The sequence below is a fragment of the Bicyclus anynana genome, chromosome 13 (genome assembly GCF_947172395.1).
Source record: "Bicyclus anynana chromosome 13, ilBicAnyn1.1, whole genome shotgun sequence".
NCBI classification, from domain to species: domain Eukaryota; kingdom Metazoa; phylum Arthropoda; class Insecta; order Lepidoptera; family Nymphalidae; genus Bicyclus; species Bicyclus anynana.
Window position 1 is genome coordinate 17,039,183 of NC_069095.1, and position 26,431 is coordinate 17,065,613.

At 35.4% G+C, this 26,431-nt stretch overlaps 1 pseudogene; it reads left to right on the forward strand.

The window, feature by feature from the left end:
• Window positions 1-9,229: 9,229 nt before the first annotated feature.
• LOC112058122 (alpha-(1,3)-fucosyltransferase C-like) lies at window positions 9,230-16,163 on the forward strand (annotated as a pseudogene).
• The last annotated feature ends 10,268 nt before the right edge of the window (window positions 16,164-26,431 follow it).

Here is a 26,431-nt window from a genome sequence, read left to right on the forward strand (position 1 = left end):
TGGATTAATGCGACTTTTCGTTGCGTTTTCGAAGCGTAAGCGTTTGTAGAAAGAGAATCGACATGCCGCATGGCTGCGAACTCTAAATACAAACTGAAAAATCGGGAAGAGACTCTCAAATTGCTATACCTAGTGTCACTATACTATCATAATAAATCTTCACGTACGTTTCTACTGATTGCAAAGACTGCAGGCAAAAGAGGTGTAGGAAGAAGAAAGAAGTCCTGGCTACGAAATAATAAGGGAGTGGACTGGCATAAAGACCATCGAAGAACTTTTCCGCCTAGCCATGGACAAGGAAAAGTTTAGAAAGTTGACCGCCGACCTTCAGTAATGGAGAGGCACTCTAAGAAGAAGACGTTTCTATGCGTAATAATTCAATGCATCAGCACCTTATGACGAACTATGTAAACAAGAAAGCCGTAAAAAGACCGTAAGTCGTCCTAAGTGTAACAAATAACCAATTGTATGGATATTCCTTGTAATATACTCAAAAAGTGTGCGAGAAATGGCCTATTATCACCTTCTTATCCGTTTTCCAACCAGAATAGTTGCGTGCGGTAGTATTATTCGTTGATCTTTAATAGAAACGATAAACGCTCTTATTACAATAAAAGTTAGGGTCATAATAGCTTGAACGTGATGTCTACTTAAACGTGCGTGAAAGAGTACCTGACCCATTACTTTTGATATCCGCCATTGGCTCACAGGACAATGGTTTAAACGCTACTGCTGGGCTAAATGTCGTAAAGTCTAATATCGCCTGGCAAGAGACCAACGTGTGTGTAATAACGAAAATCCACTTTCAGTTATGCTTTATTCGAGTCCACATCGCCCTCTGCAGGTCTGCGTAATAGGCCAAGAGCAAGTAAATATTTTTTATTTTATTCTAAAGCAAAATCTTGGAGTTCCGTCTGATCTTGAAGCCCTAGAACTTGTAATCTAGCAGAGCTCATAGTGTATAAAAATTACAGCGATTTATAAAAAAATCTACAGTGACACACAGAATAAGACCATACTACATGTTTATGTAAACGGAAGCTCGACAAATCAGTCCGAAGTTCGCTCTGTCAAGTGCAAGTGTCAAACATGCCAACTTCAGCTGTAACGCGGTACGTTACCAGGTGATTTACACAGAAGAAGATTTCTTAATTATGTTTAAACATAATTATATGTTTGTTTCGGTAGGACGGCGTTTTAAACCCGAAAATGGCTGTTTTATTGTATTTAGTCATAGGCTTTATATTAAATCCTACTAATATTACGAGTATAAAAGAAAAAAAGAAAGAAAGAAAAGTTTATTTAGAATAGGTACACATCACACAAAAGTACTTTACAACTAGCATCATGTGATACTAAAAGTGTCTCCACTCAGCAAACGCAAAAATTTGCATAGATGCTAATAAATGGATTAGGCTAAAATAGGGAATGAAGATAGATTATACCCTTTATACTTCATATACATAAGCTACTTTTTATCCTGAAAAAATCCATGTAGTCCGAGGGATTTGCGAAAAACCAAATTACGCGGACAAAGTAAATATTCAAGAAAATTTCAATTTTCATGGAAATTATTATCATTGGTTTATACGATAGTAATCTGTAGTTAGTATACAAAAACAATGATTCAGTTAACCAGCTCTCAGACTACATTCGCGTCCGCAGCACCCTCTGCAAGTCTACTACATACGTTTATTCACACATCGGAAATGGCTTTTGTTTCCTCCGTTGCGTTTAAGACTTTATTTTCAATGCATTAAGAATTAAAATACACTAGCGGAGCCGAACAGAGGTGTTGTTTGATCAAATTTTTCCTGTTTGTATTGTTAGTTGTTGTTCGGGTGGCTCCAGACGGGGAGAATTAATAAAGTGTTTGTATTTTATTTTCTAAAATACTTAGATCTTTATACATGTTATAGACCAGTGATTCCCAAAGTGGTCTATATCGACTCCTAAGGATCTATGAAACCTGCAAGGGGTCAACATCAGCGAAAAAAATTCTGGGGGTCCATGAAATGAAAATGGAGGTCCACGATAGTAGATCTCAACACATACACTGATAATACCTGTTTACTTACATCATACTATCCTATAATATCAAAACATATACATTATTTATAAAAGTACCTATGAAGTAAAAAAAATACTATATGTTTATAAAATTTTGTAAGTTGTAGGATGTTGGTATTCGCTTTGTGGTCGTAATAAATTTTGTAAAAACCTGAGAGTCGCAGTCTCAGAGCTTTGCTCAATACAATTTAATAAAATATAAATTTAGTATAAATTTATATTTTATTAAATTGTATAAATTAACATGTGTTTTTATTTTAAGTTTTTAACACTAAACTTCCCTACAGTTAGAATTTTACAGGAAATCAATATCAGGTAAGTAGGGGGTCTACCCAACACGGGAAAACATGGCAAGGGGTCTACGATACAAAAAAGTTTGGGGAACTCTGTTATAGACTAAGTAATTAATAGGATATTGTAAAAAATCCGCACATTTTGTAACATACCCAGTATATGAGGACGGTGTGTAGTCCTGGATGGGCAATAAAGTACTAAGCTCTTCTTTTTTTAATAGAAATATTAAAAAAAAAATAGCCCGGAGTTGGGTGTGTGTGATGAAGTGGGTGTATGTTACACCCAAACATTTTATACTATAGACTAGCTGACGCCGCGTGGTTTCACCTGCGTAGTTCCCGTTCCCGTAAGAATCATCATCATCATCATCATTATCTACCCATATTCGGCTCACTGCTGAGCTCGAGTCTCCTCACAGAATGAGAGGGGTTAGGCCAATGGTCCGCCACGCTGGCCCAATGCGGATTGGCAGACTTCACACACGTAGAGAATTAAAAAAAATCTCTGGTTTCCTCACGATGTTTTTCATTCACCGTTTGAGACACGTGAAATTTAATTTCTTAAAATTCACACAACGTCTATCCCGTAAGTATACGGGAATAAAATATAGCTTATAGCCTTCCTCGATAAATGGGCTATCTACAGTGAAAGAATTTTTCAAATCGGACCAGTAGTTCCTGAGATTAGCGCGTTCAAACAAACGAACAAACTCTTCAGCTTTATAATATTATAGATACTATTATAGACACTAGCACGTCGAAAGTGACGCAGAAAAAAGTGACTAATTATGTATAATGTATCTGTATGGTTGTGTGTTCAAGAAGTGTAAAAACTTTATATAGTCTACGTAAATATACTAGCGGACCCGGTCAAGCTTTGCCGGCCTCCGTGGCGCAGTGGTATGTGCAGTGGATTTACAAGACGGAGGTCCTAGGTTCGACACACAACTCGTCATTGTAGACGATATTTAGGTATTATTTGTTTAAATAACGTAGTCGTGTATAAATTTCCTCTTTTGAGCGACTAATTTTTCATGCGCTGGTAACACATCTGACACTATATAATATCATTGGGTATACCTAATATAAGTCTTACCTTCTTTTAGATATCTACCTTCCTTTTGGAAGAGGATAATATTCCGTTAAACGTGCACAGATAGTCCGCCTTGTAAAATCCTCATTTCCCCCATAAACCTAATTTGCCTGATCCAATTTTCCGGCGACCCTACCGGTCCGATAATTTAAGATAGGCATATCAAGTGGAATTTGGCATGCGCCTATCTGCCGTGCCTCGGGGAACACGTTAATTCCCCGTACCCCAGGGAGCACGTTAATTCCCCGTGCCCCAGGGAGCACGTTAATCCGCCGCCGTTCCGCTCATTATCACTAACACCTGTATAATCGTTACTTACGACTGACTTTGTGCTGAGATTGCAATCATTTCTGTTTCTTTTTACCTGGAATATTAACGACCTCCGTGGCGCAGTGGTATTCGCGGTGAATTTACAAGACGGGTCCTGGGTTCGATTGAGGTTTTCTTAATTTGGTCCAGGTCTGGCTGGTGGGAGGCTTTGGCCGCGGCTAGTTACCACCCTACCGACAAAGACGGCCAAGCGATTTAGCGTTCCTTTAGGATGTCGTCTAGAAACCGAAAGGGGTGTGGATTTTATCCTCCTTCTTACAAGTTAGCCCGCTTCCATCTTAAATTGCATCATCACATACCATCAGGTGAGATTGTAGAAAAGGGCTAACTTGTAAAGAATTAAAAAAAAAACTACCTCCCTGCCAAATTAACAATAATGCTTGCTTAAAGAAAATATGACAGTGACTTAATCTATGTAGGATCAAGGGGCCCCTATAGTTGCTACGCCCCTCGTATTGTAGGTGCAACGATAAAATATCCTTGGTGTTGTTGTTGGGGCAAAACTCTGGATCTACTGAACCAATTTTGAAATTCCTTTTACATCTAGAAAGCCACGTTATTTATGAGTGTCATAGGGTATATTTTATTGCCATATTCTCACGGGAACGGGAACTACGCGTGTGAAAACCGTGGGGCGTCGGTTCACTAATACATTAATTCTGCGTATAGCATACTAGATAACGCCGCGCGGTTTCACCCACGAGGTTCCCGTTCCCGTAGGAGTACGGGGATAATAGCTTATAGCCTTCCTCGATAAATGGGCTATCTAACACTGAAAGAATTTTTCAAATCGAACTAATACTTCCTGAGATTAGCGCATTTAATCAAACAAACTCTTCAGCTTTATAATATTAGTATAGATTATTTTAATCATGAGGCTCCGAGAATTTAGACTTTGTGTTATCGAAAACAACTGGTAGTGGCCAAGGGATGTAAGCTCATAGTAGGTGTGGAATATATTGTGTTAGCAATGAAGAATAAATATTTGTTTAAGCTAAACCTTTTTTGATAAGCAAACTGTTTGCAAGAAAGAATGGGTTTGAAAAAGGAGGAAGGCAAAGTTCTGATATAATACAAGTCGAATATTTGTATTTGGAAAACTTAAATACGTATCTGTCTTTGATAATATAAGCCTTACTAGATCAACGATTGAAGGGTCGGATTGAATACTGAGTTGTCACGGGTTCGACCCTCGATTGAAGCAAAAAGATCACATTTAAAATAAATATGGAAAATATTTTTTGAAAAAAAGGTTATCAATTCGTCTTTTAGACGTCTATCAATCTTTTATTTATGATTGATTGACATTTTTAGGATTAAAAGGACCTTGACTTAAAGATGAACAACAAAGTGATTGTAATAGGGTACCATATTTTCCTTTATGTTACGGTTAACCCTAAAAATTTTAATAAATTTTCATCGTTTACAAACACAAAGTGATTTGAAAACCATTACTCTTTTAAACGATTTTACTTTTTAAATATTATTTTCTTTTTCATTTTTAATATTTTATAAGCTTTAGCAATGTAAGAACATACATTTGAAGCACAGAACTCTGTTACGTGAATTCGACTCGTGTTTAGCTGTTTTTTCACAATGTTGCCTTTCATATTCCATTTTATAGTAATCAAAAACCACGCAAACTTATCGACAACGTCAACACAGGCATCCCTAATTAATTGAAACCATCTAGACCTGTCGAATCAGCGTTTTTATCTTCCACCGTACCATATTGCCATTTAAATATCGACCTTAACATATAGACGGTTAAATATATTCTGCATTAATAGACACGGAGTTTAATTTGCAATTTTCCGGCTTACTATTACAGAGGGATTAAGTTCTTCGACGGATAGAATCTTTAATTTCCTTAGGGCTTAGGGTTGCCACGCTTTTTTCTAGTGTACCCTTAATAGCTTTACGGTTAAGGGGACGGACTCTAGTATGAGTGGACTTGGTTTCGATCACCGCCTGATTGATTAATGTCGTACCCATTTTTAGTTCTTTAAGTTATACTCTCAGTTAAATTGTTACATCGGTCGAGAATTACCAAATTTTGAACGTTGAAAACCCTTGACGAATAATGAATAGCTAGTGTCGGAGACGTTCATGAGACGGAGCAGATCATGAGGTCATGGGTTTTAGTCTTAGTTTTAGTCCCAAGACTAAAACCCTCATGACCTCATGATCTGCTAAATATTTAGACCCACGGGCAGCAAAAAAATATATACGAGTAAGATTATCCAAAGGAATCCTTCAGATAACTCGTGAGGATAAAGTATGGGATCCAATCAACACTAAAATGGATAGAACACTGAAAGGAACCTATTTCATTTTGTCTCCGTTTTTTACGACCTACCCACTTGTTTCGTATTATTATATTTTTTTTCTGAGCACAATTTTGTACGCTGATAAATTGACCTATTGGAACCAACTCTGACTTCCAGTTTTCCAATACCGATTTCGAAAAATACAGAGGAAGAATACTGGAATGATCTCCAATCTAAAGGTCAATGTAGGGGAGATTCCTCTCATATATATAACGCCGTGATAGCCTAGTGGATATGACCTCTGCCTCTGATTCCGGAGGAATGGATTCCGAAGGGTGTGGGTTCCAATCCGGTCCGGGGCACGCACCTCCAACTTTTCAGTTGTGTGCATTTTAAGAAATTAAATATCACGTGTATCAAACGGTGAAGGAAAACATCGTGAGGAAACCTGCATACCAGAGAATTTTCTTAGTTCTCTGCGTGTGTAAAGTCTGCCAATCCACATTGGGCCAGCGTGGTGGACTATTGGCCTAACCCCTCTCATTTTGAGAGGAGACTCGAGCTCAGAAGTGAGCCGAATGTGGGTTGATAATGATGACGATGAGGTATATAGTAGATTCTGATGCGAATAGTACGAATGTTTCCTCTAGGGCAGGTTTTAGGTACACACAGTTATTGTCTATTTCACTAATGCAGTTCCATTAATTTAAAAAGGTGACAAAATTCACTGGATATAAGTAGGTTTCGTGGTGGTTTTATCGCAGGCAAACCAAATATTATTCAATGGCTGACGCTCACAGCATGAGCGCGGTTAAGCAGTTTGTTCGAATATACCCTCAAAATCGGTGACGAAAGTACCCACATGATCGAAATTCAAAAATTTCGAAGGGGTTGAAAGTTTGTATGGAAAGTCTTTCATTTTTAGAGTTACAGTTTTAAAACTTTGTTCTTAAATCATGAAAAAAGTACGAAGTATAATGTGATTCAAGATTTTTTTAAACTCAACCTCTAACGTGGTGAATATGGGTTGAAAGTTTACATTGATATATATGTGTAAAATTACGAAGGACTGACCTTCACAGGGTCTAGTTATGGTTACCAAAGTATACATAGAAAGAGTTTTATTAGCGTGTGAAAAACCTTACTAACATTGTTTCTTCTACATATAATATTCCTCAAGGGACTTAATACAATTTTAAACAAAAACGCAACATAGTTCCAGTTTATTTCGCTGAGGAAATAATACTTGCAACTATGAGAACAAGCGAGTCTAGTTTACGATGTCGTAATATATTGCAGTGGCGAGTGTTGGGTTGTATTGCAATGAGCTTGTGGTACAAGTGTAAGCTTTGAGCGTGTTATGATCATGCTATTATAGCTTGGCAAGTTCGTTCATGACACTCCCGTGATATGCGGACGACGGGGGGAAAGGACTGCGCAAGTGTGAGATCGCATAGCTACCCTCCTCCCGGCCCGCGCGGACCATCGGGAGTGTTACGAACGAATTTGCCAAGCTATAGATGCCCCGCGGTTTCACCCGCATACATCCTATTCGTGTGGGAATACGGGGATAATATATAGCAGACTAGCGGAAGCCCGCGACTTCTTCCGCGTAGAATTCAGTTTCTCACAAAGTCGCGGGCTTCCGCTAGTAGTTATAGTATACTTTAAATAACGATATTCGAACAATACATATTTTAAAATAAATAAGTTAAGAAATGGCGTGCGTTTTCACTTTAATTTCTAATTTGGTTGTTGGTAAACAGTGCACATCGAATCGGTCTGCAGTATACTCGTAGTAGAGGAGTCGATCATCACGGCGCTTTCTGGTCGCCATTCAAGCATCTTGGGACCCCAATATCAAATAAAATAAATAAATAAAATAAAATAAATGCCTTTATTGCTGTTTTTATCTTTACATACAAGCACTTGTTAACAAAGTAAACAAAATGTAGGTTATGTAACAACTAGCTAAAATAATAATTTTCTATCTGATTGATCCCCCTTTCTAACATGATATCTAATGGCGATCGTTAAGTAGTCAAACATTATAAACACACAAATGCGTTGCGTGGTGGGTTTTAAATCGCTATCGCTTCTGCTATAGCAGAAGCGATAGCGATTTAGGAAGGCAGGTCTAGGCCGAAAAAATAGTCTGATGATGACAAATCGCTTCCTCTTGTGACTTAACTAATACAAACGTAAGTAACAACAATTTATAACAACGGTATAAGTGTACTAAGCACTAACTGTACTGGAACATATTTTTTCATTACTTAAGACATAACTTCATTAACAAACACGGGTCTTACTAACTAGCTAGAATGCATTAGTTTAAAAAATGTTTTTAAAAATCGTATTTTTTGCTAAGAAACATTTGTTTAATATTATCTGCTAGTGTTACAAAGAGGACAGATTTGATTGTTTGTTTGGAATGAATAGGCTTTGAAACTACTGAACCGATATGGAACATTCTTTCACCATTAGAATTTCATCATCGCTGATGAACAAAAGCTGTATTTTTATCCCCGTATTCCCAAGCTAGCAACAGATATTGCGGAGTTCTACTAATTCTGCTCACATGTTTTGTTTTACTCTTCATAATATTAGTAGGTATAGAAAAAAAAATGCCGTTTTAGTTTGTCTATGTATAAGAAGTTCTTAATCTATACGTCAGATGGAAATTCTGTTAAGTCAAGTTCAAGTGTCATCAAATCAATCAAGCATCGAAAGTTCTTGGATTTACTATTTGGTTCTTGGACGTATTACAAGAACTAAAGAATAATTATTTTATTAGAAGCAAGAAAGTAAGCTCCTAAAGTAGAGGGTGAATTTGCATTTGGTCTTGTACGTATGTTTTCTGTGATTTGGTTTCAAGTATGTTCTCTGACGCCGCGCGGTTTCACCCGGGTGCCCGTTCCCGTAAGAATACGGGGATAATATATAGCCTATAACCTTCTTCGATAAGTGGGCTATCTAACGCTGAAAGAATTTTTCAAATCGGACCAGTAGTTCTTGAGATTAGCGCGTTCAAACAAAGAAACAAACTCTTCTTCTACCTTTTGTTTCAGATGGTATGAATACTTATATAAAACAGCATACAAGGTCAAATAGTCCAATCATGACCGGCGTGAAAGATGTCTCGATGCATTCAAATACGTAGGCGCTTAGAAATGTACTCGAAATACATGCAATCGATGCAATTCCTCCTTCTCATCACGTATATCAGTCTGACGATTTCTATGATGTGGATTCAGTTAGTAGAAATTATAACCTAACTTTCGTTAGCGAAATCTTGATACACGAAGTTATAATTAATGTCAATCGTGATTACAGATACGCGGAAATATACAGAAAGGTGTACAAACTACCTAGCGGTGTAAAATCCATTCTTCTATGGACTCGATATGATTTTGCGCCATTCTACTTTTTCGGGAATGGCCAAAAAGCTTTCGTAGACAAGAACTGCTCGGTGATAAATTGCTACTTTACGACTGACAGGAATTATTTCAACGGCGATGTAACACAGCTTGATTATATATTCTTCAATGGACGAAATATTGGGGGGCTAACTAAATCAGATCTTCCAAAGAATCGTTCGCCACGGCAAAAGTACGTTTATTGCAATATGGAATCAGCTGATAACATACCTGTATGCGAAGATATGTATGATGATTTTTTCAACGTAACAGCTACTTATAGACTCGATTCAGATATACTCATGCCGTATATACAAATTGAAAACACCAAAGGCGTAGTTATTGGACCTAAGGTGGAGATGGGCTGGATTGTAGGCGGTAAAGTTGGCAAAGATTTAGCTATGAGACTGAAGAATAAAACGAAAGCAGTGGCGTGGTTTGTCTCGAATTGTAAAAGTAGAAACAAACGTCGTCAATATGTCAATAAATTGCAGAAAGCATTAGAAACATATAATTTAAATGTAGATGTGTATGGAAATTGCGGGTCACTCACGTGTCCCTTGAAAGATAAAAGATGCAGTACAATATTAGATAGAGATTATTTCTTTTATCTCTCCTTTGAGAATTCTTTCTCGGTAGATTATGTCACCGAGAAGCTTCTAACGGCGATGCAGCATGACGTTGTGCCTATCGTTTTTGGCGGAGCCGATTATTCTAGGTACGTATGTAAATATATTTGTTTTTCTTATATATATCTTATATATTGTTGTATTTCAGGTCTATGTTCTTTTGATGTTTTTTCACCACATTACTCGAGTTGATAGGGATCCAGGACTTCAATACTGATGATATATTGTAAGATTTATATGTTCAAAGTTCCTATTCCATTCAAATCGAAAGTAGGTAAGAATTTTTGTTTCATCATCATCATCATCATCGCTTTTTTACATTAAGTATTATAAACCATCAGACGACCGTTGCATGCATCATCATCATGCATCTCCAACTTTTCAGTTGTGTGCATTTTAAGAAATTAAATATCGCGTGTCTCAAACGGTGAAGGAAAACATCGTGAGGAAACCTGCATACCAGAGAATCTTAATTCTCTGCGTGTGTCAAGTCTGCCAATCCGCATTGGACCAGCGTGGTGGACTATTAGCCTAACCACTCTCATTATGAGAGGAGACTTGAGCTCTGCAGTGAGCTGAATTGGAGGAGGGCGCTGCAGTGCGCACGTAAACAGCGGCTCCGTGCAAAAAAATCTTTTAAATTTTCAAGAACGCATAATACCACTTGTCGATGTGATAAAAAGTTCCAGTGTAATGTGACCCACCAGTGAAAACGTTTACAAAACAGTTAATCAACGGGAAACATAATTTTTCGTGTTCTTGTGTGACATCAGTTAAAAGTGTATAATGTAAACAAACACCAGTTCTAACCAATTGAAATACCACAATTTAATGCACGAAGTGTAAATAATATTTATATGAATATCTAATTCACTAGAAAATTACATAAAAACTATGTTTACAAATGCTAAATGTTATAACAACAACGACAAAAGTGAATCATAATTCATAATCTGTTAATTAACAATTTCGAGGGTGTGCAGGGAAAAGAATTGTGCCAACAACCAGTATGATACACGATTTGGCGTAGTGGTGCGAACATTCAGAATACGTACGAGTACAAAATTACGATGACCAGGTTTGAATCTTGGCGAAGTGTAGTGAAACAAATTTTTTTTTTTTTTTTTTTCCAAAATTTTGAGACAATAGAGGAGAAGAGATATAAAGGGAAGAAGGAAAAAACAAATCAGTACATCATAAGCAATTAAGTACTTATTTCAAGGAAAATTTAATAGGACTCTTAATTTGGTTTAAATGTATGTGACCTTGGTAGCTTAATTGGAAGTGAAGCCGAGAAACGAATAAACGTGCACTGAAACAAGTTGCTGGTTCAAATCCTCCAATTTTTTTTTTTTTTTTTTTTTTTTTTTTTTTTTCTTTCTATTATTATTATCTTCTACTCGGTTTGTATACGATATGGAAAACGACAATATAACTTTACGAAAACCTATACGCAAACCTGTAAACATGACACTGATGGATGATACTTATTTGAGCCTTCCTGATACATCCCTGGACGAAACACTTACTTGCTTACATGAAAAAATAGAAGAATTGACAAAGGAGCTGCAAAGTGCGCATCAAGAAATCGGAAACTTAAAATACGAGAACAGACAACTGATGACTGAGGTAGAAAAATGCAATAAAATTATACAATTATATAAAAAATGTAATATTGAACAACAAAATGTACAGACAACCCCAAAAATAAAAAGAAATAAATATAAAAAATATTTAAGTGCTGACAACACACCAATGAATCTATCATTTTTAAGAACTGAGGAACTCAAATTGAATAGAAATAATGTGCTCATACCTGAAATAGTACTCAATCAAAAAACACAGGCAACTAATGAAACTCTTAATAATGCAGAAATACTAGAAGAGCTGGAACCTAATCCTAAACAAATATTTAAAAAAGCCGTGTTAACAACCAACAAACGTGTTGAACCAACGAGCCCTGCTATGACAAAAAGAATCGTAATACTTGCAGATCAACAAGGTAGAGGTGTACAAAAAATAATGCAAAATTTAGCTGGGACAGGATACGTAGTAACATGTTTCTCTAAATCTAACGCAAAAATGACAGATATTATTAGCTCAGAAGCATCATTGCTAAAAGAATTAAACAAAAATGACTTAATAATTATAATTGGAGGTACCAATGATACTGACCCCTATGAATTCCAACTAAGCCTAAATCAATTCTTTTACAATAACCCCCACACAAATATTCTTGTAAGTGAAATCCCCTACAATAGAGCATTAAATGAAAAAAAGTTAAATTATGATTTAAGGTTTATGAGTGGAAAGTTCCAAAATGTTACGTTTACTAACATGAATTATAATAAATATTATGGTAAACGAAAACGAAATATCTATAATCTATGCCAAAACTTGCTAAAAGATGTTTTACGGCTTGAATATCAGAATAAAATAAGTAATTATAGTAAACAAATAAAATTTTCAAATGGTAATCTCATACAAACCGAAAACAAGGAGACACAAACAGATTATATACAACATAATATATTATCAGCATCCACGTCTACATATAATAATGATACCTACAATGAAATAAAAATCAGTGAAAATGGTAATATTGATAATAATATAAATATTAGTGAGAAACGTAACAGCAGTGATAGTAGGAATAGTGGAGAGGATAATAATTTTTTTCGTCTCTCATGAGCTATGTATACTACATCAGAATATTAATGGACTGTTAAGCAAATCAGAATTATTAACGGTACACCTGCATGAATTGAATAAGCGAAACATTGTTATAGATGTGCTATGTATAACGGAACATAATTTAATTAAAGATGATTGTAAGCTTTTGAAAATTCCTAATTTTAACCTCGCCTCAGCATACTTTCGTAATAATAGAAGTGGTGGTTCAGTCATATTACTACGAAATTATCTTAAGTTTAAAGAATTGACTTACGTTAGCAGTTTGAGTATAGCGGGTATTATTGAATGTAGCGGTGTACATTTGATTGAGCAGAATACTGTAATAATTTGTATTTATAGACGACCTAAATATAATCAACTTACATTAGAGACATTTTTTAAAATATTTTACAATTTGCTTATAAAGTACACCTTTTGTAAAAGGAAAATTATAGTATGTGGCGATATTAATATCGATGTGTTAAAAAATAATAACAATACACATAAACTTAAAGAATTCTTGGATGGTTTCAATTTAAAATTAGCTCTAAAACAACCAACGCGATTGGTTAGTGGCACATGCTTAGATAATTTCATGAGTAACATACGTAATTCTAGTTGTAGTGTTGAAGAATTTGCATTATCTGATCATACTGCGCAAATATTTAAATTTGGTGTTAAAAAATTTGCTCGCTTGACCCATTGGTATGCTATGAGACGGGACCTTTGTGATGAAAATTTAACTAAGTTTAAAGAATGCATGACTAATCTCACATTTTCAGACATTTATGAAACTTCAGAACCGAACGAAGCATTTAATATTTTCTTTGAATTGTTTCACCTTTTTTATGTACTATGCTTTCCATATATTAAAATAAAAAGAGATTTAAATAAAAAACCAAAATGGATGTCAAAAGGCATAAGGAGGTGTTGCAAAAGAAAGCGTGAATTGTTATGGCAGTACAGGAAAAAACCGAATTATGATAATAAGCAAAAATATAAAATATATGGCAAAAGAGTCAAACATATAATTAAAATGACGCAAAAATCACAAAATAACTATAAAATAAAAAACTCACAGAATAAGTCGAAGGCTACGTGGGCCATTATTAATGATTATAAGGCTAAAGCTTATGACGATAAAGTAATTAAGATTAAAAAAGGTAATTTAATAATTAGTAATCCCAGAGAAATAGCACAAGAGTTTAATGAACATTTCCTTAAACATAAAAATATAAATTTAAATATGCCAAAAACATGTATTGTATGGAATAAATCGAACTCAATTTTTATGAAACCTACATCACCCATAGAAATATATAATATTATAAAACTATTAAAGAACACATACAGTTGCGGGTATGATGAAATTAGTACAAAAGTCATTAAAACGGTGTCAAATATAATATCGCCCGTTTTAAGCCATATTACAAATCTTTGTGCTGAATGTGGCGTTTTTCCAGAAAAGTTAAAAATCTCTGTTGTAAAACCAATCTTTAAAAAACAAAATAGAGAAGAAATGGACTGTTACCGTCCAATCTCACTTATACCTATATTCTCTAAAATAATTGAAAAATATATGTACAATAACTTAAACGAATATTTTGAAAAAAATGGCATTTTCACGGAACAGCAAATGGGTTTCAGGAAGAATAAATCAATAAATTTAGCTATATACAAATTTTTAAAGGAAGTCATGGACAACGTGGATAAAAGGAAAAACGTGTGTGCTCTTTTTATGGATCTCACCAAGGCGTTTGATTATGTGGACCACTCTATAATGATAGATAAACTAAGTAGATATGGTATTAGAGGGAATGCTTTAAAACTCGTAAATTCATATTTATCGGGTAGGAAACAGATGACTGAAATAACTAATATAACTGACCATATAGAAACAAAATATATATCAGACCAAAAAACTGTGTCATATGGAGTTCCACAAGGGAGTATACTCGGGCCACTGCTATTTATAACTTACATAAACGACTTACCATCTGTTGCTAACTATCAAACATTCTTATTCGCTGATGACAGTACAGTTGTTTTTGTAGGTGACTCTAAAGATTCATTTGAAAATGACATAAATAATACAATTATAAATATTATTCATTGGTTGACAGTAAATAATCTAATTATAAATCTTGACAAGACTAAAATAATGACATTTGGAAATAAATATAATAAATTGACATTGAATATAAATTACTTGGGGGAAAATATAGCAGAGACTACAAGCACAAAGTTTTTAGGTCTTTATATAGATGACTGCTTGAATTGGAGAACCCATATTGAAGACTTGTGTACAAAATTAAATAGATTTTCCTTTGCTCTGTATATGCTCTCAAAAGTAGTGAATCAGTCAGCTGTTTTAATTGCTTTTAATGCATATGTTACAGCAAATATACGCTACGGTATCATATTCTGGGGAAATTCATTTGACCGTGATAAAGTTTTCAAGGCACAAAAGAAGTGTATTAGATCCATTTGTCATTTAAGTCCTACAGTTTCATGTAAACCATATTTTGAAAAATTTAAAATTATGACTTGCCCATGCCTATATATTTATGAGGTACTAGTTTTTATGAAAACGAACAGTCAATTGTTTCAATATTCAGATAGTGAACGTAGGAAAAATAAAATCTGTTATACATGGCATAAAACATCATTATATAATAATAGCATATTTCACATGGCACCTAAATTGTACAATAAACTGCCTCCAGCGTTAGCCGACAGAAACTTGAGTGCTGCCGTATTTAAGAATAAAATCAAAGAATTATTGCTCAAGAAATGTTACTATTCTATAAAAGATTATTTAATTGACATTTTTTAATAACTTTGACATAATTCATTGACACTTTAGAGAATAAGACATTTGGAATTATATAAATACTGCGCATAAGATATTGTTAAAAACTAATTTAAATTTTATTATACTTATATTGTCTGTAGTGTTTTTATTTTGTGTGTAGTGTTTTAAGAAATTTGCATGCCAGTATATGGCGAATTGTATAATGCATCTACTTCAACATTTATTGTATACCAGCTAATGTACCTAACTATACAATTGCAAATAAATAAATTGAATTGAATTGAATTGAATGTGGGTTGATAACGATGGACTAAAACCATCGTGTCTATTAAACTTTGCAATAACAATCTATTTTAAATAACTTCGTGCATCTCGCAGGTTCCTTCCACCAGGATCGTACCTCAACGCCCGAGACACCACACCCATGGAGTTGGCAGCCACTATTGCAGACCTCATGAAGTCAACCACGAAGTACAGTAGATTCTTCAGCTGGAAGTCTCAATACTCCTACCGTGAAAGTGATCACGTGTGTACAGTCTGTGACTTTGGCGAACTTTGGCGAACGGTGTAAAGAGCAACAGAGACAATGGTTGTGGTGGTAGTTGATAGACAAAGTTGCAATAGCATTTAAAAATAAATAAAAAATAAAAATAACACTATTTCCTTACATTGACAATAACAAATTTGAATATTTTAACTATATACTACAAGAAATCTAGGATTTAAAAGATGAGAATGTCCTCTACATTTGTTATCAAATAAACCTTAATGTAAAATTCATAGTTTAGGAGAAAAATGCAATACAATTCTTTTTTGAAAAACGCAAAATGTGGTTTTCATATTAAAATTTCAGCTAGTAGGTACTCAAATTAGGGTAGAAATACGCGAGTTTTCGCATAATTTCAGTAAAAGTTTCACTTCACACCGGAAAACTAAATGTACGTAATGCACTTTTAGCCGAGATACGAAAAACTAGTGGAAAATATGAAAACTATTTCAGTTTAAATAATGTTTATTTTTTATCTGGTAGTTTATCTGGTCTAGTGCTTCGTTGATCTAGCGCTTAGCATAATATTTTTTTAAACATACGGGAACTTTTTCATGTATTAAATACACTCTCGATCAAGTTATCAATATTCTTTTTCATTCAGTGTGCTTTCATTTGAGACCCCATTCGAGTTTAATTGCAGACATTTGGTTGATCTTCCCCACTTTCACCCCCACAACTTTTAAACGGCTCAACCGATTTTCATCAAACATGTCTAAGAACACTCGCCCGTAAGTCACCTTTAATACAAAAAAAACTAAATTGAAATCGCGTCTTCCGTTCGGGAGCTATGGTGTCACAGACAGACTGACAGACATACAGACAGACACACACGTCAAACTTATAAATACCCTCTTTTTGCTTTTTTTTTCTGTCTGAGTAGGTGCCGATAGCATAGATAGATAGGAATCACTACGGCGTCACCGGGGGGAATCTCTTTTTGCGTCCCGGGTTAAAAAGAGGACGTCATCGTGGCCAGAAGGCTAACCTATATTTAGGTCAGAGAATCAGTATTGCCATACAACGTGGCAATACTGCCAGCCTTCTGGGCAAACCAATGAACATCGATTCGCATGTTTAGCCTTTTAGTTATCCACTGGGCTATCACGTCTCTAAACGTCGTTCTAAGTTTAAACCCTGACTTTTAAATTCAGTATTACTCCTATGTACTTAGGTAAGTACAGTTTTACGAAGTTGTTGGTGTTACATCCCCGTGCCTCATTATTATTAATAACATCTGATAGCGATCGTTAAACAGTCATTATCACCCTCCAACCCACATTAAAGCAGCGTTGTGGGTCTAAGTCCCCATATATACTAATCTATAATAATATATAAAGCTGAAGAGTTTGTTTGTTTCTTTGATTGAACTCTCAGGAACTATCGGTCCCATTTGAAAAATTCTTTCAGTGTTAGATAGCCTATTTATCGAGGAAGGCTATAGGCTATATATTATCCCCGTTTTCCTACGGGAACGGGAACCATGCGGGTAAAACCGCGCGGCGTCAGCTAGTATTTCTATAACGAGTGATGGATCGATAATTCTAACAAGGATATCGTTTAAAAAACTCTCGTAACCCGAACAACTCATTTGGCTCGTGTCAATCAATGAAGTGTGAGTAATATCTTGTGCTTCACTGGCTCGCAACTGATGGAGCTACCCGCCTGTAATTGTTTATGAATAGCTCTACAATAAAAAACAAAACAACTGCCAAGCGCGAGACTGACTTGTGCTCTGTAGGTTCAAAATCAAAATCAAAATTCATTTATTTCAAGTAGGCTCAATTTACAAGCACTTTTGACACGTCAGTTGACTATTTGTAAAGATTACCTACCACCGGTTCGGAAGGCAGGTTCTGCTGAGAAGATACCGGCAAGAAACTCAACAGTTGCTCTTCCGTATCCACCGTAGTATTTAACGAGAAAAGTGGTATTGTTTGATGTATCTCGTTGGTTCAGTGGTGAGCTGTGTCTTCAGAATTTGAGTCTTGGCTCAAGCAGTATAATGTTATGCTTAAGTTTCTTCTAAAAAAATCTGTATAAATTTCCAGCCCAAAGTTGGTCTGTCTCGTCTGTCAGATCATGTTAACTGTTAATGACTACGGCTTAACTGTCAATGATATTAACAGTTAAGTCTGATAGTGGTTGTTACAAGATTAAAAAGTATAACCCTAAGTCCACCAACTCGCATTAGAGCAGCATGGTGAGTCTAAGCTTTTTATCCCCTTCTCCTGTAAGGAGGGAAGTCAAAATAGGCTATGAATGAAGAATCGATCGAGCCATTGTCAAGTTATTATCGAGAGGCGTTTGGAACCCTCGTAACTTTCATTTTAAAGTAATTACCTATCACCTAACTCATAACATAACTTGACGTTTCAAAAGTGCTTGTAAACTAACCCTAATTATTGTAATAAATAAATTTTGACTTTACTACAAAGAACATAATATAACCTTTATTTATATTGTGTATTGGAAAAATCAATACAAACCAAAAAACTGCAAAGGAACCCTAAAAATAATTGCTTGAGCAGACTCCACTCAGACATTCAAATAGTACTTTTTGAATTCATTTTATTTTCAAATTAAAAAGCGATAGGATGTAAATACAGAATTTCCATAATATCTTTGACTTTTGACTCCCTACACTCCATCTTTCATAAGTTACAATAATTGGAGAACAACTGCTTGTATTTTTGTTTATTTTAAGACTAGCAATGCCCTGCGGTTTCACGCATATCCCGTTACCGTACTATTAAACAATGCATATGAGCTTTTAAAAGTTTTTATTTTACTTGCAATGTATGTCTGTATGTTTTTATTAACTGAAATTTGAAGTAGATATCTTCAACCGATTGAGCTGAAATTCTGTATACCTACACGTTAAGTTTGGATGACTGTGCACGATATGATATATGACGTCATTTTAAATCACAGACATACAGTTTTGCTCATCAGAGCGTATGTTAAGCCCCATAACAAACATTCAATCCAATCTTTAACATTTTTAATAAGTATTCGTAACAGATGATCATAAAAATATTCACAAAGTATAAAATTACTTACATTAACGTACTAAGCATTTATAAGCCAATAAGACGGAGCGTTAAACTTTAATGACAGTCGCTTTACGATTTTAATCTGAGCACAAAATTTATTTGAACTTACCTTGCTTCAAAATAATTTTATTAAGTGTCTTATACGGCCTCGTAAACTTTTCCGTACAAAATGAGTGAATAATCGTACGGAAGGCGACGTTGTATCAATAGACGATTTTGAACCTTAAACATTTTGTTTTAGGGATGAGTAAATTAATATTGCACACTGTACAATTCCTTAATATAAAATGTAAATCAAAGTTACGAACAAATTTCTGTGCATATATATTATACGTACGGTATTAAAATCTCTTTATCTATGGGTGCCTTTACTAATGGATTATGAGCCTGCATTATTCACAAATGTCTTTTTCACTACTCTTGCTCAAAAACACTGTCATATTACCACTCCACAGCGGGGCTAAACAAGCATTTCAGCCTCTAGGGGCTAAAGTAATTTTGTTTTTTTAATTCTTGTCTGTTACGAGTACTAGCCAAGTACTAGCCTACTATAAAACGGAGGAGGTTTTATTCGAAAATAGAATCATTATAGGTAAGGCCCTGATTGTTTTGAAAAATAAATAAAAAACTTTAAATTGGTATGAAATGCAGCGTTCTTGTCTGTGGAATGCGTTTATCTTTTTATTTAATTTTTATTGAGTTGCGAATAGAGCGAGATTTGAAGACATGGGACATCCTTTACGGTGTAATACCTTTGCCTTTTTCTCATGTGAAAAAAATAAAATTAAAAAGCGAGAATTTAAAAAACTATTGGCGTGAATACACACTTGATTTTTTTCAGAAATTTATTGTATGTTTGTGACCGTAACTTACATATTTTTCAACAATAATTCTTATTGTTGTCTTTATCTAGTGAGAATGGTGATCCTAATTTGGAGATTGATGAAATTTTCAATCTGTTACCATCAAAGTCGAGACGCATTTACTTAAATACCTACCTACCTAAGTGAAGTGGAGAAATCAACAACGAATGGATTCTATTACGAAAGGAGTTTACTAAACTCTTATCTCCCATTTTTAGTTCACATACTCATTATTCATCTTCACAGTAGTCGGAAATTATGTTACCGGGTAAAAGGATCTCCCTTAATATCCAAAATTGTAGACTTTGTACATTTAATTTTCAATTAAAATAAATCATTGAATATTGTACTAAACTATTTTATTTTCTCGCAATCGTTGTGAAAAGCAGAGTGTAACACGTGGGGCTAAACCCATTATAAACTCGGTTTCTATTTAGGCGGCCCTCGCCTTACGTCTCGGGCCCTAAAAATACCTCGTATATAATGGATCTTTTTAGCCTCTTGTATAACAATCTACTATTTTTTTAGGAATATTTGCCATAGGCAGGTATATTTTAAATGTGACTTATATCCCGTTCCCCTCCAATTAGTCGAAAAATACTATTAGTTGTGGGTACGAAAATATTCCAACGGGCGCTGGATAAGAATATATCGCTTCATAAGTTCATTGCGATCTCTTCCAGGCAACCTTAAGTTTAGGAAAATATTAGAGTGAAATATTGCTGGTGGCGTAAAGAAAATATAAATAATATAACAACCCAAAATATGGTTTACTCTTGAGCACGAGTCTCCTATGAGGATGAGAGGGGCTACGCTAATAGTCGATCACGCTGGCCAAATTCGGATTGGCAGACTTCACATACGAAGAGAATGGAGAAAATTCCCAGGCATGAAGGTTTCCTCGCGATGTTTTTCCTGAGTGAATAGGCATCTTCTATAGGTAAGTGCTCTCCATTATACTGCATTAATGCTTTCCCCCAGGCTTAATTGTAGTGCAAGCGCAAACCTTATATTGTATAAAACGTCACCTTTAAATATTTATGGAGACCATGCTCGGCCATAAAATACCTGAAACCTGAAACTTTCGACTGTGTCCCTGTAATTTCACAAGGACATACCATACACTTCAAACTGACACATCAAAACGCCAGGCAGAAAAAATAAGCGCAATAATATGCCTTCCCGAAGGAACTATCTGACAAATAGCCCTACTCTTAAATTCTATCCAAGACTCCTATATGTGGAATTCCTATCGCGAACAACTTGAATTAATCGAAAATCCGACACGGAACGGACCGTATCGATTAAGAAAAACGTGATATATCGCCACGTTATCCGGCGTCGATAGGAGCCGATTATTTTCCCCGAGATCCTAATTAAAGAAATCTATTTGGAAGGATTTACGATCGAGATTGAAGCAATTTGGCTGGTAATTGGACGATTTTTCAATGTTTTCTCACAAGATTTCTTTTTGGTGATTTTTATTTTATTCGGGCGATAAGTTATGCCGCTTGATTTCAATCTCATACGATTGTAATATGCGACATCTATTCTTTGTTAGCACAAAAAACGCTTGTTCTTTTGACCCAGGTTATATACCCAGCGCAGAACAGCGATGATGTCGCAGTCCGCGTGGGGCACCTGACCTGACACCCGAGACGACCCATAGGCCAGAAGGCCTCACCCTCAAAAGGCGCTGGAAGAAAATGACCGGCGGAACAAGATACCCGTGCCTTACCCGGGCATAAGGCTAAGCCTCGAGGTCGGTACCCTCGCCAAAATTTATCATTTGGGAGGAGATGACCTGCCTGCCTACCTGGTTATGCTATGCTTAATAACAGGGTTTCACCTACCGTATGCGAAACAATCAATCATTAGGCACTATGCTTCCAGGTAACCCTTTGGCGGAGATCGTCAAAGTTTACATTTAAAGACGTCTGCGAATCGAAAGTGCAGATACTAGGCATGAAAATACCGCTGCATGCGAAAAATCTTGACTTGTTGAGTGTGGTTTAAAAATTGTTCCTCAATTAATTACTAAACCTGAACCGTCGCTAATCATGGGAAGACAATCTAGAAGTCCTTAATTAGAATAAAGGTAAAGGAATCGTGCGTGTTTGACAGCGATCTTGTATTAACTTGGCTTATATTATAATATTGTTATCGCAACAGTAGGTACCTAGCCCATACGTTGTCCTTTCTGAAACCTTTGACCTCAGTTTTACTTGGTTCTACTGGTTTTACGTTGTCATAAAAGCGAAAGTACATTGGGACATTGGGTTCGTTAACAAAAGACGCGTTTACGGCGCGCAAAGTGGAAAGCCGTGTTCAATTGAGCACCGAGGAGGTTTTACAGCCGTTTAGGGGTGCTGATGACATTTTTCTTGCAAAGTCGGTAGGTAGATAGAATATACAGTAGGTATGTATAGTAGATAGTAGCGAACGCTCGCAACTTACTCGCTTTCTTTTTAAAGAAATTGCAAAGCGATTAATCGACGCCTCCCATGACCAGTAGGCTGGTCTATATTTAGGTCAGAGAATTAGTATTGCAATACAACGTGTCGATACTGCAAGCGTTGTGGGCACTTTACCAATGAACATCGATTCGTATGAATTCTACGACGCTTATGTCTTTAGTTATAAATTTCATTTTCTGTTTATTATTTTTATTACAAGTTTAGTTATTTTATAATTATATATTTAGAATTATTAGCCGCAGCGTAAAGGAGGAACAAACATACACACATACTTTCGCCTTTATAATATTAGTGTGATAAATAGGATAGAAAGAATTATTTGAATTACCTACTGTTAGCGTCGCAAATTATTATTATATTTATAAAGAAAATCCCGACCTTATTGTATGTATTTAATAAAATAAACGGGCCGAGCAAACAACGGAACGTATAACGTTCAAGGGCAACTGTCAGTTTTGACAGATTTTTGAATACACCCAGTTCGTTAAGAATTACCCAACTGTCAACATCCCTTGCAACGATATACGTCCCGAAGAGCTTATTTTCGCCGAATTTATCTGTGTTTTGTTTCGTCCGTTACACCTACTTTATATGAAAACATAAAAAGTTTTTATTTTTTAGTTAAAAAAATATTCGTTACGCAGTTCGGCTCCTATAAGTGGACTCGTCAACACCTTGAAGTTATGGGAAATGCTCCCGAGCACCCTGTGTAATTATTAGAAAATTTCATAACATGTTTAATAAAATTACTCGAAAGTGATGGAATTTCTCATTTTCAAGTGAAATATTTTATTACTTACAAACTTGTCTAATTAACGTTCCGGGATCCCTTTATATTATTTTGAACCTTGTTACTATGTTGAACAAGAATTAAATTTTGCACTCATACTTCGGTGGTTCATTAAAAACTTCACACTCACACATGGATACTCGGCGATATGTATATAATATAATATTGTAACACATTCATTATTTTTAAATATTATAACATGATGGTACTTCAGTAACAGCGAGATAACGTGTTAAAAAAAAGTGGGTTAAAAAAATTAAACTTTTTTATAATAAATACCTACTGTTAATATATAATATATATTGATAAGTATAGTGTTTTTTTTTTTAAATCTATTTGGAATACAAATTAACCGAGAAAGCTGAATTTTGGATATGACGTGGGGAGAGCATAAAGAAGCTTAACTTCAAACTCCCGACCACGATTCCCTATGTACATTTTCCGCCGGCTAAAAAAGATTTAAATCCAGTTTTTTTTACAATAACTCTGTTCTCCGTTGAGATACGAAAATTTTGATATGATACTATTTTGTTCCTCTTTGTACGCTCTACAATTAAGGTCTCTTACATTTTTTACCTATCGTTCATAGTTATTGAGATATCGTTCATAAAAGTCATGGTACTAGAATCGTTATTAAATAGCAGATGAGAGTATATATTTCTATTAACGGACCCTAGACCATTAGCAACAATTTATTAATTTAATTTATTTATTTAATTTAAGATCAGTTTGGGAATGACGGAAGATTAAAATACATATATTTTCAAGAAAGCTTTTCAGCATTGCAAAGGAAGTCAAAGACCGATAGGTATGGATCATAAGTAAAACAGTTCGATCTATGTGGATGATTCGGAATTATCTTTTCTATTTATTCAACGTCAAAGTCAAAATGCATTTATTTCAATTAGATCTATCGTCAATAGATCGGTTGTCATGAGTCGAGATAGTACGAAATGTTCCGTGAGTTAAGTGGGAAGTAGTGGTAAACCGCTCGGGCGGCCTAGCTCATTCTTGTCGTGACATTCGATCCGTCCACACCTTTGGATGGATAATCCTTCATACTTAGATTATTTTGGTATAGTCGGGGAGAAAAACTTAAGTGGAGAAGGGGAAACATGGGTTTCTTGTGGACTACGAAACCCTAAAAACGTACTCGGCGCACGAAAATGAATGAAAATGCATATAAATTCCGTTGTCAATTAATTAGATAAAGTTGTCAGTAGGCCAGTAGGTAATATTCAGTCTATTAGAACTAGAAAGCTGAGAGGCATGAGCAATATTTATGTCGTAAAGTGTGGTAAAAAGGAAATTAAAAAAACAAGTTGGGGTTCCTTCCCTACATCCTACAAAGTGAGGATGATTTTTTTATCGTCTATCCCATGGTGTGGGGTATCGTTATCTGTAGGTACTTTTGTGCACTAAATAAGGGTTAAAAGTGCCCATTTAATCTACGGAACCCTACACGGCGCGTCGCCGAAAGCGCACTTGGCCGGTTTTATTTTACTACGATTAAGTACTTGCCTATATACCTAATGCTTTAAGAATAGCTTACCCATTCTATCTTCGTACAATATATGATAGGCGCAGATTATACAATAATATGCAAATAGAGCGTACGGACCACGACGGTGTCGTAGCCGCTCCAAATACAAAATTAGAAACTAACCGAATACATTCTCGAGTCAATACAACACGAAGCGTCGCATCAGTAACTTTCAATATTATTCAAGAAAAATGGCGTCTTATGTTTTTAAATACCTATTCTGAAATCTGTTCACGAAACTAAAGAAATAAGATGGAGTATTTTTATTGTTAATTAATTTACGTAATTGTGGTTAGTATTAAATTTATAAAAACCGAAATAATAAAAAAGTTAGTTTATGTGGATGTCAAGGAGACGCGTGACGTTGGGGTTTTATAGGTTTCACCGGCTTAACCACGCTGCTTGTAAAGACTCATTCTGTATTATCTTTATTCTATGGTTATAGGTACCTAATGCGAATGCTAAAAGTCTATTGAAGAGATTTACAGGCAGGCGAGATCACGGTTGTGTTGTCTACTAATAGATTATATAATTAGACGCAAGGGGTTTCAACAGCAATTTTCACGGTTGGCTGATTTTCAGTAAAGGTATAGAACGCTTCGCTTAGGCCATAATCGCTTATACGCTTAATTATGTACGGGCCCTTATTTGTTTACAGCCTAACCTTTTTCGTAAGGTATACCTACAATATTTAAAGCCTTGAGGGGCACTTAAATATAAAAAACCACAATTTCAACGACTCACCATCTTTCACCATCATCATTTTCATCGCCAATCTCTAAAACTGATACATTAGATTTATGACAGCTGAAGTAAGAAAAGAACAATTTTCTTTTGAATTGTTTTATGTCTAATCAATTTTATAACACATTTGCTCGTAATGTATCGCTTATTTCTCCAATTTTAATATCGTAATGTATCTCATTACGCGCATGTGCCGTAATGTAAAGTAAAATATCACATGTGCTGTAATGTAATATAAAACCTTTATCTAAAACGGTACTTTTTATACCTTAGCAAAAAGTTTTACAGACGAATATCTTAGCATTCCATGGATTTACTGTTCAGGTACCGGTCCATCGCGTGGTAGAGATAAAAACTCCGAGCAGAGTCCTGAACTTGTGACTACAGGATGTAGGGTTAAGGAGTTAGAGGTGTTTTTTAATTGTTAAAAGCGATAATAAACTATACTTAATTACAGAACTGCGTTAATTTTGTTCTTGTTCTGTTTTTTTTTTTTATTATTCTTTACAAGTTAGCCCTTGACTACAATCTCTCCTGATGGTAAGTGATGATGCAGTCTAAGATGGAAGCGGGCTAACATGTTAGGAGGAGGATGAAAATCCACACCCCTTTCGGTTTCTACACGACATCGTACCGGAACGCTAAATCGCTTAGCGGTACGTCTTTGTCGGTAGGGTGGTAACTAGCCACGGCCGAAACCTCCCACCAACCAGACCTGGACCGATTAAGAAAATCTTAATCTCCCCAGCCGGGTATCGAACCCAGGACTTCCGTTTTGTAAAACCACCGCGCATACCACTGCGCCACAGAGGCCGTCAA